The sequence below is a fragment of the Pelodiscus sinensis genome, chromosome 7 (genome assembly GCF_052426305.1).
Source record: "Pelodiscus sinensis isolate ZL-2025 chromosome 7, ASM5242630v1, whole genome shotgun sequence".
In the NCBI taxonomy this organism is placed as follows: domain Eukaryota; kingdom Metazoa; phylum Chordata; order Testudines; family Trionychidae; genus Pelodiscus; species Pelodiscus sinensis.
In genome coordinates this window covers 25,123,493-25,145,717 of record NC_143058.1, presented here as the reverse complement: position 1 = coordinate 25,145,717, position 22,225 = coordinate 25,123,493, and the positions used below count along the sequence as shown (strand labels likewise).

The following is a 22,225-nucleotide window of genomic DNA, read 5'->3' as shown; positions in this document are numbered from 1 at the left end:
CTCTTTCCTGTGCCTCCCCACAAATGGCCTCTGCATTGCCCATGTGTGCCTTTCCTCCACCAATCTTCCTTTATCCCCTCCCATCCCTGGTCCCCTCCCCTGCAGAGCAAATAAAAAAGCCTTTGTTTTAACAAAGGACTCTGATTTTTTTATTAGGGGGAAATACAACAGGAGAGACTGAGGAAAGAATCTGGAATGGGGAAGAGAGCTGGGACTGGTGCTTGCCTGGGGTACCTTGGGAGGCTTCAGCTGTCTGGGAGTTCCCACCACCATGTCTTCAGGGACCCTGGCAGCTCCTAGGGAGGCTGGGAGGATAAATCAGGGGGTGGAGATAGGGAGCGGGGGAAGTCTATGGGGGTGGCTGGTGGCCTACTCCATGATTAATGTTATTGAGGAGCATGTGGCCTTGTGCTGGCTCAATAGCTTCCTCTGTTCCTGGTTAGCCTGGCACGCCTTGCAGTCGGTGGCCCATTTGAGGCACTCCTTATTGAAGCCCCATATAAGGGACTGGAGGCAGTCTATCTGGTCCCACAACAGGTCTTTCCTGGTGCACTTCCTCTGGCAGATCTCATGGAGTCAGGAAGATGGCATGGAAAGTGATGGACATGCCACACTCAGTGGGGTCAGTAATGAAGAAAAGTGACAAGGGCAGTCATCCCTAGAGACACTGTGCATGAAGCCTGGCCCTAATCTCCGAGCCGACACTGAAGGTCTCAGTTCAATCAATGGTGATGTGCTTCAAGCAAGGCCATCTGTTCCCTAGACAGCAGGGACTTTCCTGTAGGGGCATGGACATCCAAGGGGAGCATTGCTACACCCTGCCCCAGGGATAAGCAGGCATGGGAATGTGCTGGCCAGGCCAGGAGCCTGCAAGCAGGATGGGGGAGCTTGGCCTCCTGTGTCCCAGATGTGCCGAGTCTGGCAGTGGTGGTGTCCCGCAGAAAGAGAACTTCTATCCCTGCACGCTGGAGGAGGGGACAGATGTTGGGGGAGGTGTGTGTAAGTGGCAGAGGCTATTTTCCTGAGAGAGTAGTGCTGGGGTCCCCTCCTCTTCCTGCCCCCATCAGGTTCCCATGCAGGGGTCTCTACCACATCACCGCACTTGATGAGGAGTGGATGCTGCCTGAGTGCAGCCATAAGCCTGTGCTATGTGTTTCCATGACCCCAGCCTCCCTAGTGGTGGCTTGTTGTGGAAAGGTGCCCCCCCCCTACAGAGCCTGGAGTAAGGCAGGCCTCTCCAGGAACATTGTGAGAATGAGTGATAGGTTCCTGTGTGGCAGCCTCATGGGGCTGAGTGCTCTGGACGGGCTTTCCATGTGCATCCCCCTCCCCCCCATGCACAGTGCAATCCCCAGGCCAAGAATACTGAGAGAAGAGAGCAAAGCCCCTCACAGCCTGTAGCCTGTCCAGTGTGTGTATAGGGAATGTCATAGAAGTTACCTGAAGTGCCTTCCCCAGGATTGTCTGAGCCCTGGGAAACATCCAGGGCGGAGGACTGGCTTCAGGCTGAGGATCAGCTTCTGACTGGTGGGCATAGTGTCCTGGCTAGCCTGCACCTCTTATTCCTCCTCCACCTCCTCTTCCACAACCCCACCTTCATGGAGGCTGATGCAGGGTGTGTCCTGGCTGGAGTCGACAATGATGGAGGGGGGAGGTTACCGGTCTCCCTCCCAGGATGCCATCCAGATGCTCATAAATGTGGCAGGTGTGCTGTGACACCCCAGAGCATGGACTTTGCTCCCTAGCCTTGTGAAGGCCTGCCGGAGTTCTTTAATTTTCATCCAGACCTGGTCTAGCATCCTGCTGTACCCTTTCTCTGCCAGGCTGGTGACCATCTGGCCATACACATTGGCATTCTGCCTCTTGGTGTAGCAATCATGGATGTTGCTTTCCTTCCCCTAGACCTCAATAAGATCCAGGATCTCCACACCAGTCCAGGCCAGTGCCCTCTTTCACCCCTGGCTAGGAGGATCAGAGGTTGCTGCAGGCATGCTGGCAGCTGAGGGGGACACAGAGGGAGCACTGGGGTAATTCAAGGCTCCAATGCAGGCTACTGTGTGTCATGGGGCTAGCAGGGCTCTCCTTGTGCCACAGCAATGGTGCCATTTGAGAAGATGGGGGTGGGCAGCAACCAGGTGTGTGAGGCAAATAGAGAATTCAATCACTTTTCCCTCCCCCCCTCAGCAGCCAGGGAATGGGATGAAAAGAAAACTGCTGCTGCCCCCCTCCTGAAATGGTGCCCTTGTGCCACAGGCCCTTTCCCTTCTGGCTACAGCTTTAAACTCTGCAGGAGAATGGTAGCAGTGGAGTTGTCAGATGAACTTGTGGCCGTTCTGGCCGTACAACTGAGAGAGGCCTCTGGAGGCCAATTATTTCAAAATAGCAGCAGCTGAGCATCCACATTAATGCTATTTCAAAATAACAGTTTTGAAATAAGCGTTATTCCTTGTAACTAGTAGGGCTTGGTAGTGTGGATGCTCCGCTTGTTATTTTGAAATAACTCCCTAGTATAGGCCACTTACTCTCCTTCACCTGAAAGCAACGCTAACTGTGCTTTATAGTTCATGCTGTCACCATCACCACTGTTCTCAGGCTATTAAAAGCTAGCCAATCTAAATAGTGAATTTACATGTATGTGAGGAACATACATTCATTAAGCTGGTTCCACACATAAGGCCCAACTTATTTAAAAAAAAAATAAACATTCTAATTGTAAATTTTAAAGTATTTGATATATTTGGCCTGAATCTGTTGTCATTTACATAGATGTAAAAAAGACATAACTCCACTTTAGTCAATGGAGTCACTCCTACATGAGGTCAGAATTAGGCCTAACAAAAATAAGTTTAAGCCAGATCCTCACCTCCAGTACTGTTAATCATGAGTGGTGAGTATCCGAGTCAAAGGAAGGCAAAGCCTTCCCATACTGGCAGGTGTTGCCCCGCCCACACTCTGCCCCCATGTTCTTCTGCTTCAGTGTGGTTTCCTCCAGTCTCCCAGGGCTGCCCAGAGATCAGCTGCAATGAGGCTGGGGCCGGGCACCATCTGCCCTCCTTTTTCTCCAAAGCTGGAAAGGCTGGGGGCCTGCCTGTACAGGGGGTGGGGGCTTGGCTGCTATGGAGGAGCCTTGGGAAGAAGGGGTGGGGCTGAGAGCTTGCCTCCCCAACCCTCCCTAGGTTCACCCATCACCCAAGCTGTTAATGGATTTGTGCCAATTTACAGCAGCTCAAGACCCGGCTCTTTCTTTTTATACATAGGAGATACTCATAAACTAAATCACTCCTATCAGTCCTGAGGATGACAGAATATAGACAACTTCAGTGTGATTCTGAAGACAAAGTCTCCTCTTAGATAACATCTATAGGCTAGACAGCTCCATACATTTTATTGGGCCAAGGTATCCATGGGTAAGACAAGGCCCTAACATATAGAAGATGCCAGGAAATTTAGAAGCCTAGTCCTAAGAAGAGTTACAAGTATATCACCTCACTTACTATAACAAATTACTATACAGGAAGTTTTCTCTAAGGATGAGTACATCTCAAAAGATTAAGAATTTAGTTTATACTAGGATTTGCCTCCAAACTGCAGGGACCTGTTTGGACTCTTGTGCTGGTTAGGGAAGCTCTGTTGGTTACTGCAACAAAACAGAATCATTGGAATATAAAAATATAGCAACCCTTTCTCCTCATCCCCCTAGGAAGCTTCCAGGCCATCCCCCACATTTCCCGGAATGTCCCATGCACTGGACAGAAGGAAAGCTGGAACAATCCTCCAGGAAACTCCTGCTTTGTGAGAGGTGAGTAGGTGCAAAGGAGCCAGAGGGCAACAGTGGACTGGGCCCCCAGGGAACGGGATGAGAAAGACAAAGTGCCTAAAGTTTTTCATGACAGTAAAAGGCTTTTCTGCCTCCTCCACTCCGTTACTCTACCATTCACCCTGTTCACATCCTACACTGGTTCAACTCCCAGCACCATACGTAACACACTGACTTGATAACCTGAAGAAGAGGTCAGTCCTGCTTTGGACCTGACATGAACTGTCAGAGGAGGGATGTCCCTCTCCTGCAGACCTTATATACACATTTGACGTAACCCTTGTTGCTCATTTAAGAAAACAGAAGTGGAGGAGGATTGCTTAAAGTTAGGTGTTAGATCCATAAATAAGAGTACATCTATACTGCACGCTTATTTCAAAATAAGCTATTCCGGAATAGTTATTCCAAAATAGCTTATTTGAAATTAGCACATCTATACTACAGGAAAGCCTCAAAATTAGTCCAAGGCAGGTTTCCCTAATATAGATGTGCTATCTCGATTTAGAGCCCAAGGAGGCACTGGAGAGGAATAACTGAGAATGACCCTGGTGAGGAGCTATTTTGAAATAGCAGAAGTGAAGTATCTACACTCCATGGCTGTGTCTAGACTGCATCCCTTTTCCGTAAAGGGATGCAAATTAGACACATCACAATTGCAAATGAAGCGGGGATTTAAATCCCCCCTGCTTCATTTGCATAAACATGGCTGCCGCTTTTTTCCAGCTCGGAGCTTTGCCGGAAAAAAGCGCCAGTCTAGACGGGGATCTTTCGGAAAATAAATCCTTTTCCGAAAGATCCCTTATTCCTCTTAAAATAAGGACTAAGGGATCTTTCGGAAAAGGCGTTATTTTCTGAAAGATCCCCGTCTAGACTGGTGCTTTTTTCCGGCTCGGAGCTTTGCTGGAAAAAAGCGGCAGCCATGTTTATGCAAATGAAGCAGGGGGGATTTAAATCCCCACTTCATTTACAATTGCGATGTGTCTAATTTGCATCCCTTTTAGGGATGCAGTCTAGACACAGCCCATGAGGTTTACAGATTTCAGAAGAAGCCGCCTGTTATTTAGAATTTATTTTGAAATAATGGAATGGCTTTGTAGATGTTCCCATTGTTATTTCTAAATAACACTAGTTATCTCAAAATAACAGTGCAGTGTAGACGCACCCTAATGCATGAGATTTTCAAAGGTGCTGAGTAACTTCTATTAGCTTGAGTAGGACTTAAAGGAACTCAAATAATTTGGAAAAATCTGCCCATTCATTTAAATGACTTGTAGATTTGGGTGACTTTCTTTAGGCATCTAGGTTTGCAAAAGTTACTGTTTTTTCCCTCTCTTAGTCATAAAACATTTGGCTACTCCATCAACTTATTGAACTAGTAGAAAACACACAAAGGCTACGTCTAGACTGGTATTATTTTCCGCAAATGCTTTTAACGGAAAAGTTTTTCCGTTAAAAATATTTCCACAAAAGCACGTCTAGATTGGCATGGATGCTTTTGTGCAAAAAGTGGTTTTGCGCAAAAGCATCCATGGCCAGTCTAGACACAATTTTGCGCAAGAAAGCCCTGATCGCCATTTTCACGGGCAAAAGCATTTGCGCAAGAGGGCTTTTGCCCGAACGGGAGCAGCGTAGCATTTCCGCAAGAACATTGACAATTTTACATGAGATTGTCATTGTTCTTGCGAAAATTCAAGCGGCCAGTGTAGACATCTGGCAAGTTTCTCCGTGAAAGCAGCTGCTTTTGCGGAAAAACTTGCCAGTCTAGATGCAGCCATGATGATCTGACATTGTAGCTAGCCCTGGAACTGAATTAGTTTTGAAATCTTTAATTCTAATTATATAGCATATTATGTCACCTGTTTATATTCAACAATGTGTTATTAATTCAGAATGTAGCCAAAGTTCATAGTTCAGGTTGAGTGGTAAGGTGTACATTATATGGGATAATAGTAAAGATTTCTCTACCACTGTTTCTGGAAACATTAAGTTGGCTTGAAAGGAGAGATGTTAAATTTTGATTAATCAGCTAATCAAGTAGTCAATGGAATTTCCATCAACTACTCAATTAGGCAATAAGGGGGTCGTGGGGTGCTTGCTATCCCTGCTGCACCTCTGCCTTTTAACTGTGGTAAGAGCTGCCTTTGGCTCTTACTATATTTAAAAGGCAGAAGAGCAGTGGGGGGACACAGGGTACATGGAAACTCAAGCAGTCCTCGCTTGCCCCAGGTTCCCCACTGTGCCTCTGTCTTTGCAATGTAGCAAGATCCCAACGCTCTTGCTACATTTCAAAGACAGAAGTGCAGCAGTCAGAACCTGGGACTGCTTCAGACCCCACTCATGCCATTTACACGTTGTGCCTCTGCCTCCCTGCGGAAACAGTGCTGCAAGGAGCATGCTTTAAAGCCAGCTCTCCCCGCCGCCCCCCCCCCCCGCACCAACTCCTGCTCCCTCCCCCACACACACAGTGCCTCTCGTTGATAGAGGCAGCAGGGAACAACTAGTCGAGTCACTACTTGACTACCCAATAAGCATATTATATCCCTGCATAAAGTAGTGCAACTCCATAAAGCAGAGATAGTTCTGTTGGTTAAAAGGTACTTTGTATTACCGTAAATTTAGGGAACTAAGTTACGTCATTATAAGGTACCATTATGCTGGTATAAGTGTAGATGTATATATACATAACTATTTTTTAAGTTAAATTGGTACAAAAGCTACATGTAGATCTGACCTAGATGAAGAAAAATGTATGTCTTGATGCATCCCTTAACTGCACTTTGAGCCTTTCAGGCTTTTGAGATGCTTTTGCAGTAGAAGAATTAGACTATGGACATTGTAAAATGCATTTTCCAGGGATTAGACTCATTTGGTGTACATTGTCAACCTTAACTTTTTTCAAAGAAAAAAAAGGATTTAATGAAGTCCTAATTAATCTTGCATCCCAACACACTCCTGTTGAATTCTTTAGCAAAGACCCATATTCCTAAAATAAGGGATTTCTAACAGCTATTTCCCATTGGGTATAACTTTCGTCGTCCTTCCTGCTCATCTTCAGAAACAATTTCAGTCAGAGCTAGAAGTGTAGTGAGAAACCCTGCTTAGAATCTCAAATAATTCCTGCCTATTCATTCATTCATTCATTCATTCATTACCTCTCTAGCCAGAGAATGTGCAGTTACTAGAATTTTATACAATTAGTGCTCTGAGAGTGCTTTAAATGCAAACCTGTAAGAGGAAAGTAAAAACAAATCAAAGTTAATTGTGACTGGCTGGAACAAAATGCTTAAATCAATATGACGACGGCTCATCTGCTCGTCATTTAGCCATTACCTGGGAGACGAACACCTCCTGCTGTGCCTGATTTTTGATACAGATTTACGACTGCCTTGATTTTGCAGATACATGCTAAGCCAAAGACATCCCAGACTCCCTCCGTCATTATACTGTTTGCCCTTAATATCTTCTTTTATTCATTTGTTCTTTATGTATCTTTCTTTGTTAGAAAGACACGAACATGTGAAAACTTGGGCATTCAGGAAGTTTAAACGGGAGAAGGGGGGCGGTAAGAGCAGAAGACATCATCTTCAGCTTGTATTACATATTATTTTTCCTCCATGAAACTGAACAATTCTCCAAACAAGCAAACTTGTGCTAAAAATATAAGAGAGAGAGAGAGAAAACCCATACATTTCTAAATGAAAACTGGAGAGAGGGGGGCTCACATTGCTCCATTCAACTTCGAACGAATTTCAGAAGATTTCTATACAAAATACAAAAGTCACTTTAAAAATGTTGCAAGTACAAAATTAGTAATAAAAGCTTCATTGTTTGGTGTTTAACACATTCAATGACTAAGGATGTAGAGAATACAACAAAGGGCATTCGGATAACCCTACAGAGATCTGTGGCCCAATTCTTATCTCACAACAGCAGAAATCAGAAGTCTAGTCAAGTCAATGGAGTTACACCCATGTTCAGGAGGTAAGAACTAGGCATTTTTATATTTGGGATTTGTTGAAAACAACAGAACTTTCTCAAAAGTGTAGCCTCTAGGTTTTAATGGTAATACCACTTAGCACTTTAAAGCAAATGGCAGGGTAAGTAAAAAAATATAATAAAGATTTTAACTCATAACAAAAAACTGCCATTTTATATATTACTATATCTTCTTTTAGGGATATCCACCATAAAACCAGACTTAGTGCCATCTCTGGGAAAAAAGCTTATTATACATACATTTACACATACAAACATTTGAGGGTTATGTAAATCCCTTTATATCTTTTCCCTAAATGGTTGTTAATATAACATATGCTGTAGCCCAGAACCACCAGAGTAGCTGTGGTTTTTACATGATAAAGACCATACAACCATACAATCAAAGCATCTCGAGATATATCAGACTTGAGAAAAAATTAATTTCTGGCAAGTTTATTTAATAATCAACTATTTTTCTATTTTTACTGTACTGTACATACCCAATATTTATTATAAATAAGTCATCATAGAATAGTTAGAAGATCAGTAAATTCTGGATTAAGCCTGCTCATGTCATTTCCCTCCCACTTTACTTATCCCACAAGGTTAAACATGGAAAATGTTAATAACCTGCAGGGAACATGAGTAAAATAGAGTGTAAACAAGTATGGAAAACCAATGAGAAAACTGTTATGGAAGGAGTTGAATGGCAAAGTGCAAAGGGCTACAGGAAAATTGTGATGCTATACAAAAGACAGGAGAATAAGAAAGATCTGATACAACAGATATCCAGGTTTAATCTATCAACTTGCTGTTAGCTAGCATTTCACCTACCTCCCCCTCAATACATTCATTTTTTGTTATGATAAAGGACATTCATAACAATGTTATAATGACAGTAAATGTAGGATTTAAGGTATATAAAACCTTTACCCAACATTAAAAAGCCACCAAGGGGGAGTTACCTTGCACAAGGTTCTATTTAGGAATGGTTCCACTCTTTCACTCTCTGACTGCAAATCAGCATTTTTAGTGGACAATAGGCTCAGCAGTGGCCTTATGATTGCCTCTTTTCAAATGGAAATGGCTATCCTAACTCCTCTGCCAGGTTTTTCTTACCAGAGCACAAATTGCAGTTTACAAGGCTCTGAGGGGGGAAAAAAATCTTAGCTGAATATCTTTTTTTTTATTCGACAAACTGACATGTAAATTACCCTTTAAGTGCTCCACTCTAGGGCTCTGATCATCTCCTAATTGTCACAGTCAATTGTAGCCAACAGTCTCTTCAATCCCAAGCGCTTTGACAACAAGCATAAGGATCAAAGCAGAATCAGCTCCCTTCAATATCCTTCTGTTTAGGATGCTACAGAAAGCCTGAAAAAGAAAGGTGTAAGGGCATTACTGTAGAAGAAACTGAGAGTAGGAAGTACTATAATAGTCATTTTCTCCTTCTCTAATATTATATATCCTTACACGGTCTGTTATCACATTTTCAGCATGAATACATAAACATCCTTGAGAATAAATAGGATCTGGAAATGGTTGCAATATACATTTCCTTACCAAAATGAACACACTATGCATTTTTACCTCCCCTCTGAAGAGTAACATGATGGTAATCATTTTTTAAAAAACAACTACTTTATTTTTTCTCAAAACTGTAACAAATTTTATCATTAAGATTAGGCTAGAGGCCTGATTCTGATCCCATCTAAGCCATTGTGTATCAGGAATAACTCCCCAAAAGAGCTCTTTTGGAAAAAGGCATGTGTGGACGAGGAAGAGGGAGTTCTTTTGAAAGAAGAAGAAAGAGGAAAAAGCACAGGTGCTCTGGTGACCACTCTGCCAATAGTAATCACAACTTAAATGCGAGGTAGCATCCATCCAATGTTGACGCTATCTTTCAGAAAAGCAGATAGCTTTTTTGATGCGCTTTTGTGTATGGATGCGCTCCTTCAGAAGAAGCTTTTTTGGAAGATCTCTTCTGAAAAAAGTTCTTCCAAAAGAAGCCTGCAGTCTAGACATAGCCACCATCTCTCAGATAAACATATTACAGTTAATTTCAATGGCCAGGAATGTTCATGTTCTATTAACATCTTGAATACCTTTTAAAAATACTCAAGACAACTACTAAAATCAGGTGCTTAACACAGATGGACCACAGTTGCACTTTGTATATGTTAGGTAAGACAAAATTTGCTTCATAAGAGTCTCTGTTACTGTTTTTAATGTGTGTAACTGACATAATGAATGAAATAGGGATTTTTTCAAAAATCAGCAGAATTGGTAGTCACTATTGTACAGGTTAGTTGATTAAATCAAGTAAAAAGAATAATAAAAGTGTATTGAGTGCCCAGTTCTCACAGCTTGCCTTGCCTACAGTTACTTTGGGCTTATACAGAGCCAGTTTAGAAACATGCATAATTGCTTATGGTCAACAACATGTCACTGCCAGATCACACATTAAACAGATACCCACTATTATTATAAGAACAGCTTCCTTGACCTCATATTTTGGTCTGGCTCAGGATTCCTGTACTTTACCAGTTTGGTTTCTTACACTATGCCAACCTTGTGTCTGTACATGTCATTTTCTACTAGTGTAAGTGACCAGTGCAATCGAAAGCTTACTATAAAATGCACATTTGTGCATATGAATAGAATAAATTTAAGAAATATGATCATAGCTGCTCCTGCAATGTTTTTTTAAACACAGTCTATGCTTTTATATTATAGTTAAGGTACAGTGTGTGTTATTTGGCAGAGGAATCTGACTTGAAAATGCAAAAGGTTTGGGCAACCACACATTTGGAAGTAGAAATCTTTCCTTAAAGCATGCTTTTGGTTTTTAAACATAGCAAAATTTCTGGAAACTTCAGTTGCTCAAAGTCTGCCAAAACTTCAATCATATTTAACATATTCTTGGGACTTACATATAATGTTTCTGGTAATAAACAACATCTTGTTTAGAGTGGCATGGTGGAAGAAAAGGAGGCAAGTACTCTTCAAGAGTCAAAACTCTAAATATATTAAAAGTAAAGTGTATTTCCCTTAAAGCTAGAAACTCAAACCAAAAAAAACCTTTCACAATTTGTTGTTAATAAAATCAGAAAGTAATTTGCACTTCAAACTCACAACAGCTACAATTACAAACTTAGTTCTTTATAACAATTAGTTATATCACAAAATAAGAAAAAATTATCGCCCATAAAGCATGCTATCATTTTTAGTAATAAAAGGAAGACGATAATATATGCCTGATTCAGTAAGGGTACATCTGCACAGCAGGGCTAAAGTCGAATTAAGCTACACAACTTCAGCTATGTCAATTGCGTAGCTTAAGTCAAAATACCTTAATGTGGCTTTTGGCACCGTCTACACAGCAGGAAGTCGAAAAAGAACACTCTTCCTTCAACTGCCCTTATTCCTCATGAAATGAGGGTTACCAAGGGTCAGAGTAAGAAGTACTCCAGCTCAACATTATTTTGAAATAAAGGCTTGTCGTGTAGACCTGCTCTTTGTTATTTCGGAATAATATCAGGTATTGCGAAATAATGCTGCTGTGTAGACATAGCCTAAACTTAACATAGGGTATGTACAATATAAATGCATATCTATAGCAGTAGCTTTGTATTTACACTTTTTTTTTTAAGCAGGAATGGAAATGCATAAAAACACTTTTTTCCATAAGATCTCATTCTGCGAAATATTCACACCTTAAATATATGCAAAAATCATCTCCACTAGCCAGCCATTTCAGTGCACTCATCAAGAATATAAGACCAAAATAATTTTGAGAAATAGAAATGGCACACAACAGCCAGTAGAGATATACTACCTATGAGATCAACCTCGCCAGGATATTGTGAAGCTTAATGAATTGTTTCTGAAGTACAGAAAGTAATTCAGATGATCAGCTCAATTCATTATTATCTTACCTTGACTTTGCCATATCGCCTTCTCTTTTATTTCAATAATGCATTTTCTTTAGAAAACCCCAAACTCTAGACATAGCCTAACAAATGATAGTTGGGATCTAGTGAAAGTGAATCATTGGAGAATAAAACTGTATAATGGCTGTACTGATCCTGCAGCTTTTTCCCATGCAATTTATTCCAACAGAAGTTACACATGCAAAAAGAATGAAAGACCAGGTCCTTATCTTCACAGATGTGATTTCTTATTATAGTTTCTGACATAGCAAAAGATGTGTAAATCAGTCTATAAATGGAAACAAATATAGTCTAGTCGATAAGCCTTGGGAGTGAAGAGAGTGGGGTTCCATTCCCAGCTCAGACAGTGATGTGCTAGGTGACCTGGAGCAATTCACTTAACCTCTCGGAGATTCACTTTCCCACTTCTGTAAAGCTGCGCTAATAATACCCACATGACAGGAATCTTGTCAGTCTGTATTCTTTAATGCTGATGATGTTCTTTAAGATCTTTGCATGGAAGATGCCACAGAGTTACTACTACTTTCATCAGACAGTGTGGTTACTATAATGTGTTCAGTGCCTCGGTGGGTTAACCTCTCATGTCTAAACACCAAAAATCCAATCTTGTTTTAAACATATGAGTGAGAACGGAATACAGTCATTTCAACAGTCATTTATTTATGCTCATCACAAAACCTTCACAACTTGAAATATTTTAGAATTATTGGAGAAGGCCTGCCCTGGTATGATGGACCGGGCCGAGTCTGGGCACGGCTGAGGGCCTCTGCTCAGGGTGAATTCCTCAAACTCGGGAACTCGGGGCTCCTTATAGCCCCTGACTACTGGAGGCCCTTCTCAAGTTGGCCACAAACCAGTCACACAGAGCACTTCAGCTGCCAATCTGGCCAGCAAGAAGCCTCACGAGCAAAACCCCTCTGACACCCTAGCTTTCCCTGTGCTCCAATCAGCCCGGGCCTGCATACAGGTGAGGAGTTATAGAACACAATCTCACCTATCCTGAACAGGTTCTTCTGGTCCCAAGAAACCAGCCACAGGTCCCGATCAGTTTACACTCTGGATCTTACCCACAAGACTACGCTGAGCCAATCATTTAGAATCTAAAGATTTATTACTAAAAGAAAGAAAAGCATGAGAGTAAGGTTGTTAAAGGATAATACATTACATGCATCTAATCACCCAGTTCTCGATAAAGGCTCTTAACAGAGATGTTACAAACTGCTATCCTATAAATCTCTGGTGTACATCCTACGTCAGGATGGGTCCATGGTTCTTCCCAGCTCGTTGTTGCCTGCAAGGCGGCATCTGGGATCAGGAGCAAAACTGAAGACCAAGATGGAAGGTGCCACATGGCACTTATATCCTCTCCTGGCATCTTCCTGGCCAGAGCAGGTTACTGCACGTCACATGGTCATTGACCTAGCTCTGTGTCCCAAGTCAGCAACCATTATCCTGTCTGGCTTGCAGATATCAAGACATTCCCCAGGTGTGTCTCTGGCACTTAGAGATCTATTGTCTCTGGAGCTTCACTAATTAGCATAGCCACTGACTGAACATTCTATGCCCATTGCTCTGCCTCAGAGAATTTTCCAGCATCCATACAGATTACATGTTTATAACTCCACATACAGACATTATACGAGTACATGAATAGCATATACAGAATCAGTAGAATAGAAGGTTTCATGTGACATCTCACATGCCCCCCTTTGTATACACTTTGGGGGAAATATCCCCCTCCCCCCAATGGTGCAGCAGTGATCTGACTGCTCCCCTTAAAATCCAGTAACGTGACACCTAGACTAACAGAGATATTGAAGATCAAAATTATAATATTTGAAGTTCGGTAGAAGAAATCTGCAGTGACCTGACTGCACTAGACAGAGAAGAGGGTTAAATGAGGTGGCTCTCAATGGCTTACTGAACTGATAATTTTTTGTGGAGGCTGCCATCTCCTCTTCCAGATATTTTTTCTCTAACTACTATGTGGTTGTGAAGATACCCTCAGATCACATTTTGCAGGTTAAGCAGCATCATTCACTTTATGTGAGTCTTCCGACAGCCTGAAATAATAACTCTGTGAGATGTATTAAACAAACCTCTTTTACGGGAATGTCAGCTCTGAAGCCCAATTAAGACAGTTTAAATGTCAACAAAATTAGAAAGTGGGATGATCTCATTCAACGCTGAATCCTGTCTCAAGATCTTCACTATCTATTGTGAACGGTATCTCATCATGGTACCATGAGTGAGCAGAGCTTTGAAAATTGCATCTTTGATGGACCATCTTTGATGGTTGGAAATTTTCCATCAAAACTGTTTGTTTTTTGATGGAAAATGGGTCTTTGACTTCTGCTTCCCATGAAAAATTCTGACCTTTTGTCAAAAACTGAAAACATTTAGTTTTTTCAGATTTTCTGCTGCATATGGAAAATGTTTGATTTGGAATTTCTGCTACAGTATCTTATGGAAGTTTCAGTTCAGATGCTTCATGCCCTAGTTATTTACAGGACAGGTTCTCTCACTAGACTATACTGTCCATGGGGCATAAAGATGGGTCAGGAAAGGGGAAGACCGGTGTATATTGGGAAATTTTGGGAGTCCAGCCCATAGAGAATGGGGGAAGGGCATAAGACACCCAGGAGCGGCTTGAGGTGAACTGCTGGCAGATGGCATTTTTTTTTTTTTAATAATGGAGATTGCCTATCTCCTAGAACTGGAAGGGACCTTGAAAGGTCATTGATTCCAGTCCCCTGCCTTCACAGCAGGATTAAGTACCATCCCTGACAAATTTTTGCCCCACATCCCTAAATGGCCTCCACAAGGATTGAATTCACAATCCTGGGTTTAGCAGGCCAATGCTCAAACTACTGAGTTATCCCTCCCCCCATGGTGGAATGTGTAATCAGCGCCCCTGCCTCCATAGCCCTCAATGGCGTGACATCATCATTGGGCTCCCCGTTGAACATGGCACCCTAGGCGACTGCTGAGGTTGCCTGCATCCACGGGCCGTCCCTGAAGACACCCAAGCCACAGTTCTTATGAGTCACCCCAGCATTTTCAAATCTATATATTTTGGCCTAAATTTTTTTTGGGGGGGAGGGGGAAGATTTTTTTCAAAAAGTCAAAATTGACTAGGGGGAATACCCATTTTCCAGCAAGCTCAAATCATAATTTACATTACTTATCAAACTAGAAAATATCTTCTATCCTCTCTGTCCAGGATTAAACTTGGAACTGAAATTAACATTCACTGAACATTTGCCAAACTAGGCAATTGCCTGGCCTCTTAAGCTAGTTCTATACTTCATGCTTATTTTGAAATAAATCACGTTATTTCAAAATGAGAGAGTGTGCATCTACACAGCAAGCCCATTATTTCGAAATAATTCTGAAATAACGGGCTTCTTACTCGAACTTCTGTAACCCTCATTTCATGAGGAATAAGGGAAGTTAAAGGAAGAGTGTTCTTTCTTCAACTTCTTGCTATGTAGACAAAGCCAAAAGCTGAGTTAAGCTATTTTGACTTCAGCTATGCAATTAACATAGCTGAAGTTGAGTAGCTTAACTCTACCTTAGCCTGAAGTGTAGACATACCCTAAGTAAGGCACAACAATCTCCTTGCAAACCATTGGGCTGCTGTGTGGACAGAAGCTTGAAAAAGAAATAACTTCAAGTTTTACTCTACCCAAGGGTCATGCTGATAAGATGAGTAAAAAAGCAATTTTGAAAATGATGGGAAATGAGAACAGATATTACTAATATCTTCACAAATGTTTTAGAAGATCTCTGCTGACCGATCTGATTACTAGGGACTAGAATATGGCAAACACAACACCACAGAAGCTAAATCCTCAATACATGTAAACTAACTCCACTGAAACCAATAAAGCTACACCAATTTACTCCTACTCAGGATCTGTCTCTAGAGGTCCTTAGCATCTTCTATTGCATTGTCTCTTTCTAATGCATTCAGTTTGGGAGTTGAATATACTCCAAAACTTAAAAAGCCTGGCTATATGTAATGCATAGATTTTTAAAAGAGCATAATATAAACAAATGATTATAGCATAATTCACAGGCATGAAGAAAATGCTAGGAATGGTTTTACAGGATTTAATGAGGAAACACACTGAAAAGACTAATTTGTGTAGAGTCAGCCAATGTGAAATTATGAGCAGGAAGTCTTACTCAAATAATTCGTTGGAATTTTCAAAGATATCCCTGCCAATGTAGACAAGGATAATGTTATAGATGATGTACAATATGCTTAGACTTTCAAAAGAGCATTTGATAAGATCCTACATTAGAGATTACCAGTAAGGTACAAAGTCATTGCATAAAGGATAACAAAAGTTTAATCAACTTAAAACAGCAATTACTGAATGACTCAAAGATTTGCAGGATACTGCTTTGGTCAGAAGAGGACTTGTTTCTAATCTATGTAAAGAAGTAACACTGAAATATCAAAGGTAAGAGATCAAAATTTGCTGAGGACATCCACATTTCAAGAGCACCAACAACTGTTTAGCACCACTTATAAATGCAAGATCCAAATCACTGTCAAAATGTACCACCAGAATTGCCAGGAAAATGCTGTTGTGCTGCAGCCTTGACCTGATCAAGGAAAGTAAATATTTTCCTCAGCATCTGTCAGTAAGTGAGACGGGAGAGATGTTGAAATAAGAGGGAAAGGGGGGGGGCTGTTGTAAAAAGGACAGTGACCAAGACCCAGATATCAACAGGGAAGAACAAGAGGTGGGGGGGGGGGGGGGGAGGGAAGAGAGAGAAAGTATGAGAAACCAACCATGGGGGAAAAAGGAAAAGAAGCAACAGAAAAGAGAGGGGAAATCTTTCCTTTAAATCGATTGGTACAGAATATTGTCAGAACTTAAAAAAACAAAGTAGCCCTAAAATTCTGCAGTCCCCCCCTATAAAATGTTGTGGATCGAGTCAGATGCATAAAACAAGAGCTGTATCCCGAATTTAGAGTTACAGTGAAAGTCTCAGAAGGTGTGATTCAATTAAGTAAGCAAGATCCAGCACACTGAGCTGCACAGCTTTTTTCTAACCTTGAAAGATCTTTCATTTTTCTTATGTCCAAGTAGGCATATCTTAGGCCAAGTGAACTCCCCTGTATACTTTATCCCAGAGATAGTTACTATATGCTGTTGTAACTTCTCTAGTGGTCAGAGAAACATGCTAATCATTCTTCCTTTTAATTCAAGAACCATGTAGTTTTGAACCTCTACCAATCACTTTCTGCCATGGCACATACTAACTTTCCAAAATAGCTTAATACAAAGAGAAATCTTAAAAGTCTCAGATATAGATTCATGTTTGGAATCAGATTCCACCATTCTAGCTGTATAAAGAGCTTGTTAGCTCACATGTAAAATTTTCAAAAAAAGACCAGACAGTTAAAGAATTTCAGGCATTGCTGTGCTCACTGTAGCAATGCCTACCTGATTTGGGAGCTTAAATTTCATTTTCAAAAGGGATTTAGACACATAGGAACAAAATCCCATTGCCAGGTCATGAGATTTAGGCTCCTAAATGCCCAAATCACTTTTGAAAATTAAACAACTCCTCATCTCTTTAGCAGTCTCAACTTCAATAACCTGCAGCTTGGGAAGGTTTCACTGAATTTCAATCATCCAGGTTGAGGCGTAGACATTTGTTTCAGCTTATAATAGAAATGTGAGCCAGATCCTGATTTCAGCTTTATTTGGACAGTTCTGAAGTAACTCCGTTGATCTGAATGGAATCACTCCAGATTTCCACCAGCGTAACTGAGAAGACTACCTGGACTGTTGGCTGTGTTCTTTAACTAAGGATTCTTTAATGATTGATTTTGTCCCTCAGGGTAACTTTAATGAAGTTTCCTTGGTTTCATCAGGGGTGAAGTCAGTGCTTTTTTCTTGGTATTTAAATTAAATAGAGTGTCAATTACTGACAATTTCCCCCCATTTTCAGGTCCAGGTTGCCTCCCAAGTGCTTCAAATTACATGTCTAACACATGGGCCAAATTCTGCTGGCCTTATTGAAATATGTACCTCAGCAGCGTCAGTGGGTCGGTTATCTTTCATGATCAACAGCAAAAGAATTTAGTCCCATAAGCATTAATTAATGTCAAACCTAGACCAAAAAAAACCATTTGGTATTATGCAACTTTTATTAATGATTCCTTTATATTAATACAAGAAATCTACACATGAAACACTACAGCAGCACAGCTCCTCAGCTGCAGTCCTTCAGTATAGCCACTCATGACAGCGAGGAGAGGGATTCTCCCACTGACATAATTAAATTCACTTTCCCGAGATGCAGTAGCTAGTTGATGGAAAAATTCTTCTGTCCCTATCTTCTCTGGATTTTTCATAGGTGGGTCAACTAAACTTTTGAGTGCAAAAAGTTATTGACATTGACAGTTACTCTCTCTTTTTCTAAAATTAATCACTCTCTTACTCACTACAGGAATAAAATTCTCTCATATACAAGTGAGTAAGGCCAGGCTTCAGGAGCAATTCTATGCATATTGATTTCAACACACTTTTGGCCACTGGAATCTTCAAATTTTTCCTTCATCTAACACTGCTTCAATTTACTTCTTATGCCTTCTTCAGTCAGCCTCACTTCTCACTGTTGCTTTAATTGTTGGTTTTAAAGAATCTCAGTGTTCCATATTTATTTATGGCTTGTGAGGTTTTTTGTAGTTCTCTCCCTCCCCATGGTGTTTCTACAGAAGTTCTTACACCACGCTCATCACCAACCCTCTAACTTTGCTCTTTGGGTGGTGAGGCAGAAAATTTTGTTTTTAAGTTTGAGGGTGGAATCTGTATACTAATTACTCCTCCCGTTTGCTAGAGAAAATTTAAAGGGATACAGTCCATTTTAATAAATTACAGGTCTGTTTCTAACACCTTTGTAAATCTGTACAACACTATTGGAGTTATTCCTGATTTACATTGTATATAATGGAAAAGACTTATTCTCTCCCATAGCCCCACCCCCAGCAGTTTTCAAAGACATTTCTAGATTTTAGAAGGCCTTTGTATCTGGGTTCTACATGTTTTATTCCACCTTCAAAATATGTTGTTACTGCTGCCAAACACCACCATATTGAGTTGATATCACTGCAGTATAAATGCAGTGTCATACAAACACTTCTGAGAACCCATATGCAAATCGAAAGAACTCTTATTGTCACCTTACAAGTAACATGATAGAGCCCCTCCAATTCTCTTAAATGCTAATCACATTTTGATAGGCAGAACTTTCTTGCTAATAGAGAGGCAAGGTCTCAGCCAGTCACTGTGTTCCAAATTTTACAGCTATTTGATATAAGTGAAGCTGGAGCTTATTTTTTTATATTAACATATGATAATTAGGATGAAGGCTGAGGCTATCACATTAGATACACTGTAGACAATATTGACACTGGTGAGTTAAAAAAAAGCAGGCATTAAAATTAAAAATTGGGAATCCAAACATAAACAAGAAATTCATGCAGAATTATCTGATTCACAGTATAATAGGCATTAAGTCAAACAAAACAACTGAGTGAAACAAAAGCATTTAATGAATTTAAGAGACAGCTAGCATGTTTACATAGGGAGACAGGGTTGGAGGACATATGCGCTATATGGGGAGACATGTTGTAATAAACTTGAAGGGGACAGACTTTTTTGGGCCAAGTATACCTTTCCCATCTAAGAATTCCTTGTGTCCTCATTAGCCTTTCACCTCTGGACAACTGCAATATTAAAAGCTGGCTCAAGTCTTAAGGAAATTGAGTTTAGTGTCCTTAATTCAGCCCCTAGTACACTTTTATCCAGATCACAAAACAATCATACAATTTGGCATGACTGACAGCATCTGCTCAAGAAAGAGGCCCATTGTGGAATAGCAGGGCTGTTGCAAGGAAAAGCTAAAGACACTGGTAGAGCTTGCTGAGCACATGTCCCCACTGTGTCTGTTTTGAGTAGGAAGCCCTGCCTTGACATTACTGGGAGAAACCCTCTCATTCTCATTCCTTTTCCTTTCTATACTTTTTTGCAAGTAATATTGTAATTGTCACAGACAACACTGGTTTCCAATTCATTAGTTGTCTAACTCCATTGACTGCATCACATAGGCAGGGTGAATTTGGCCCAAGAAGTTCCTTCTTTTTCCACCTCAAATTGAAGCATGGCCTTGAAATAAAAATTAATAAATAACGGGCCTGATCCAGCCGTACTTACTCTTATGAATAATATAGATAGGACTAGGCTCCAACTCACGTAAATGGCATCATGAAGTAAATATTAGCTATACATTTGATTATTTTGGACTAACTCTAAATGTGAAAATCAAGTGCTAAGTAATCTGGCATGAGGAATGGGCAGCTTGGTTCTAAATGCAACCAAGAATGTGAAGGGGATAAAAATGAATTAGCAAAAAGATTTTAAATTTTCATGATAAACAAGCTGTTGACCGTTTTTAAAGAGCACAAGAAGAGATGGGGTTTGAGCCAGAGGTACATACACAGAACAGGATGACTAGGTCCAGCAGTGGGATGAAGAGTCTTCTTGTGAATCACCCTGTTATGTGCCTGAAATCTGCATGAAGGTGCAGTGCAAACTGCAGATGGATTCTCTTGGTTAAAAACTGAATATAAAAGAGGTTGGAGTCCCTTTCTGGCAGAGAGAATTGGAATAGAGATGTCCTGCGGAGGAAACTCTAGGTACAATGAAGCTTGGGGAGAATGTTTAGGCAGAAGGCTTTTGTGCATTACTGTGAGTTACAAATATAGTTAAGCCTCAGGAAGTGGAGAATTGTAGAATTCATACAGAGTATGTAGGCTCTGTTCTAAGAAGTGTTGGAACTCCATCTGCTTACACTGTACTTTCAGCAGGCAAAAATAATTATGAAAATATATGCGGTCATATTTTTATTACTAATTTGAACACTTCAAAGAGGGTTGGAAAAGAATTACAGAGCACTTGCTCTACTCTTCTTAAACAGCTATGTTAAACAGCTCCCAATTTACTGTATTGGGGTGGAGGGTTAAGACACTTTTTCTGTTGGTACTGTGTTTTTCTTTTGCTCCAGTTGTTTATGAGCTAAGAAGAATAAAATACTGTATAGATAGCTGAATATAATGATCAGAACTATCAAAGTTCTGGGTGGATGGGAAAGAGGAAGTAAAATGGAGAATAAGTCAGTCAACTGTAGAGAGACAAAACTGATGTGTAAATAACAAGAATTGTATGATTTATTATTTTTGATGCACTTTGATGCACTTTTAATAAAAGAAAATCCCCTGGAAACTACTGTAAATAGCATGAAACATATAATTAGACTTAGCTTTTCTCACTCTTTGCCTATTTAAATGCTCAGTAACTTCAATGGTGACTCAGTTACAAATGATTTTATAGAAACAATGAGGATGAGAACACATTTGTGGCATTCAATATCTGTTTTACATACCTCCTTCTCCACCTCCAAGTGCAAAGTATCCCTATGTCCAAACACCAGCACACCGCTCTCACCTGTACCACCTCAACTGGTACATCCTCCTCCAAAACTCTATGTACACTCCCACCAATCTCCTTGATTCTCTCTCAGGTAGAGGCTGTCATCCTCTAAAGCAGTGGTTCTGAACTTACTGCTGCCTGTACCCCTTTGGTTCTCAAAATATGTTCTTGCACCCCTTATTAAAAATCATTGAAGTAGGTCAGTTCTTTAAACCTAAGATATATCATAAATATCTGACATGTCTTGCACCCCTAGAAAGGGCATCTCGCACCCCCAGGGGTGCGTGCACCCCAGGTTAAGAACTACTGCTCTAAAGGATGGTAGCACCTCATTCCTCTTGCCTATTCTCTCTCTTGTCTATTTTCCTAAATGCTATCCCATAAATCACAGCTGTGGTCAGCCTCTCATTATCCATCAGTAACCATCCAAAAATAGCATCAAAATTGCAGCTATTATATCTTATGATTGTTGATGTTCTTCTTAAAGCCCCAGCTCTTGGAGTCATGGGATTATATGAGAATTTCATCTTTCTTTTTTAATAGCATGTTTCCAGTCCTCGGTTTCAGGGGCGGGGGAAGCTAGAAAACATTATCCAAGTGAATCCCAAGTGGAATTATTTTTTAAGGATAAATTACTCATTTTAGAGGATTCTAGTTGAAGTTTACTTGTCAGAATGCAAGAAAAGAAGAACAAACTAGGAAACAAACAATAAGAACCTGCTTTTCTTTAATCAAGTGATTTTAAGCCACTCTCACGATTTTTGAATGCCTCTAGTTTGCAATATTGGACTCTGACAATTAAGTTTCCCCATGTCACACAACAAACATGCTCACTTACAGGTACCAAATCTGTGCCATAATTGCCAATGTTGAAACAAAATGCATTGACTCTAAGTAGATTGAAAGTAGAGATGGACAAGACATTTTAATATAAATCTCCCTGTTCTCCAGCTCCCAGA

The 22,225-nt window shown here is 40.7% G+C and overlaps 1 long non-coding RNA gene across 2 annotated transcripts in view; it reads right to left on the bottom strand.

Annotated features, from left to right (window-relative positions):
* The window catches only part of LOC112547834 (uncharacterized), an 85,764-nt gene that overhangs the window by 51,254 nt on the left and 12,285 nt on the right, over positions 1–22,225 (bottom strand). For both annotated transcript variants that reach the window (XR_016350007.1, XR_016350006.1), the window contains exon 5: positions 9,010–9,169. This is a non-coding gene — a long non-coding RNA (uncharacterized LOC112547834). The remainder of the gene's footprint in view (positions 1–9,009; positions 9,170–22,225) is intronic.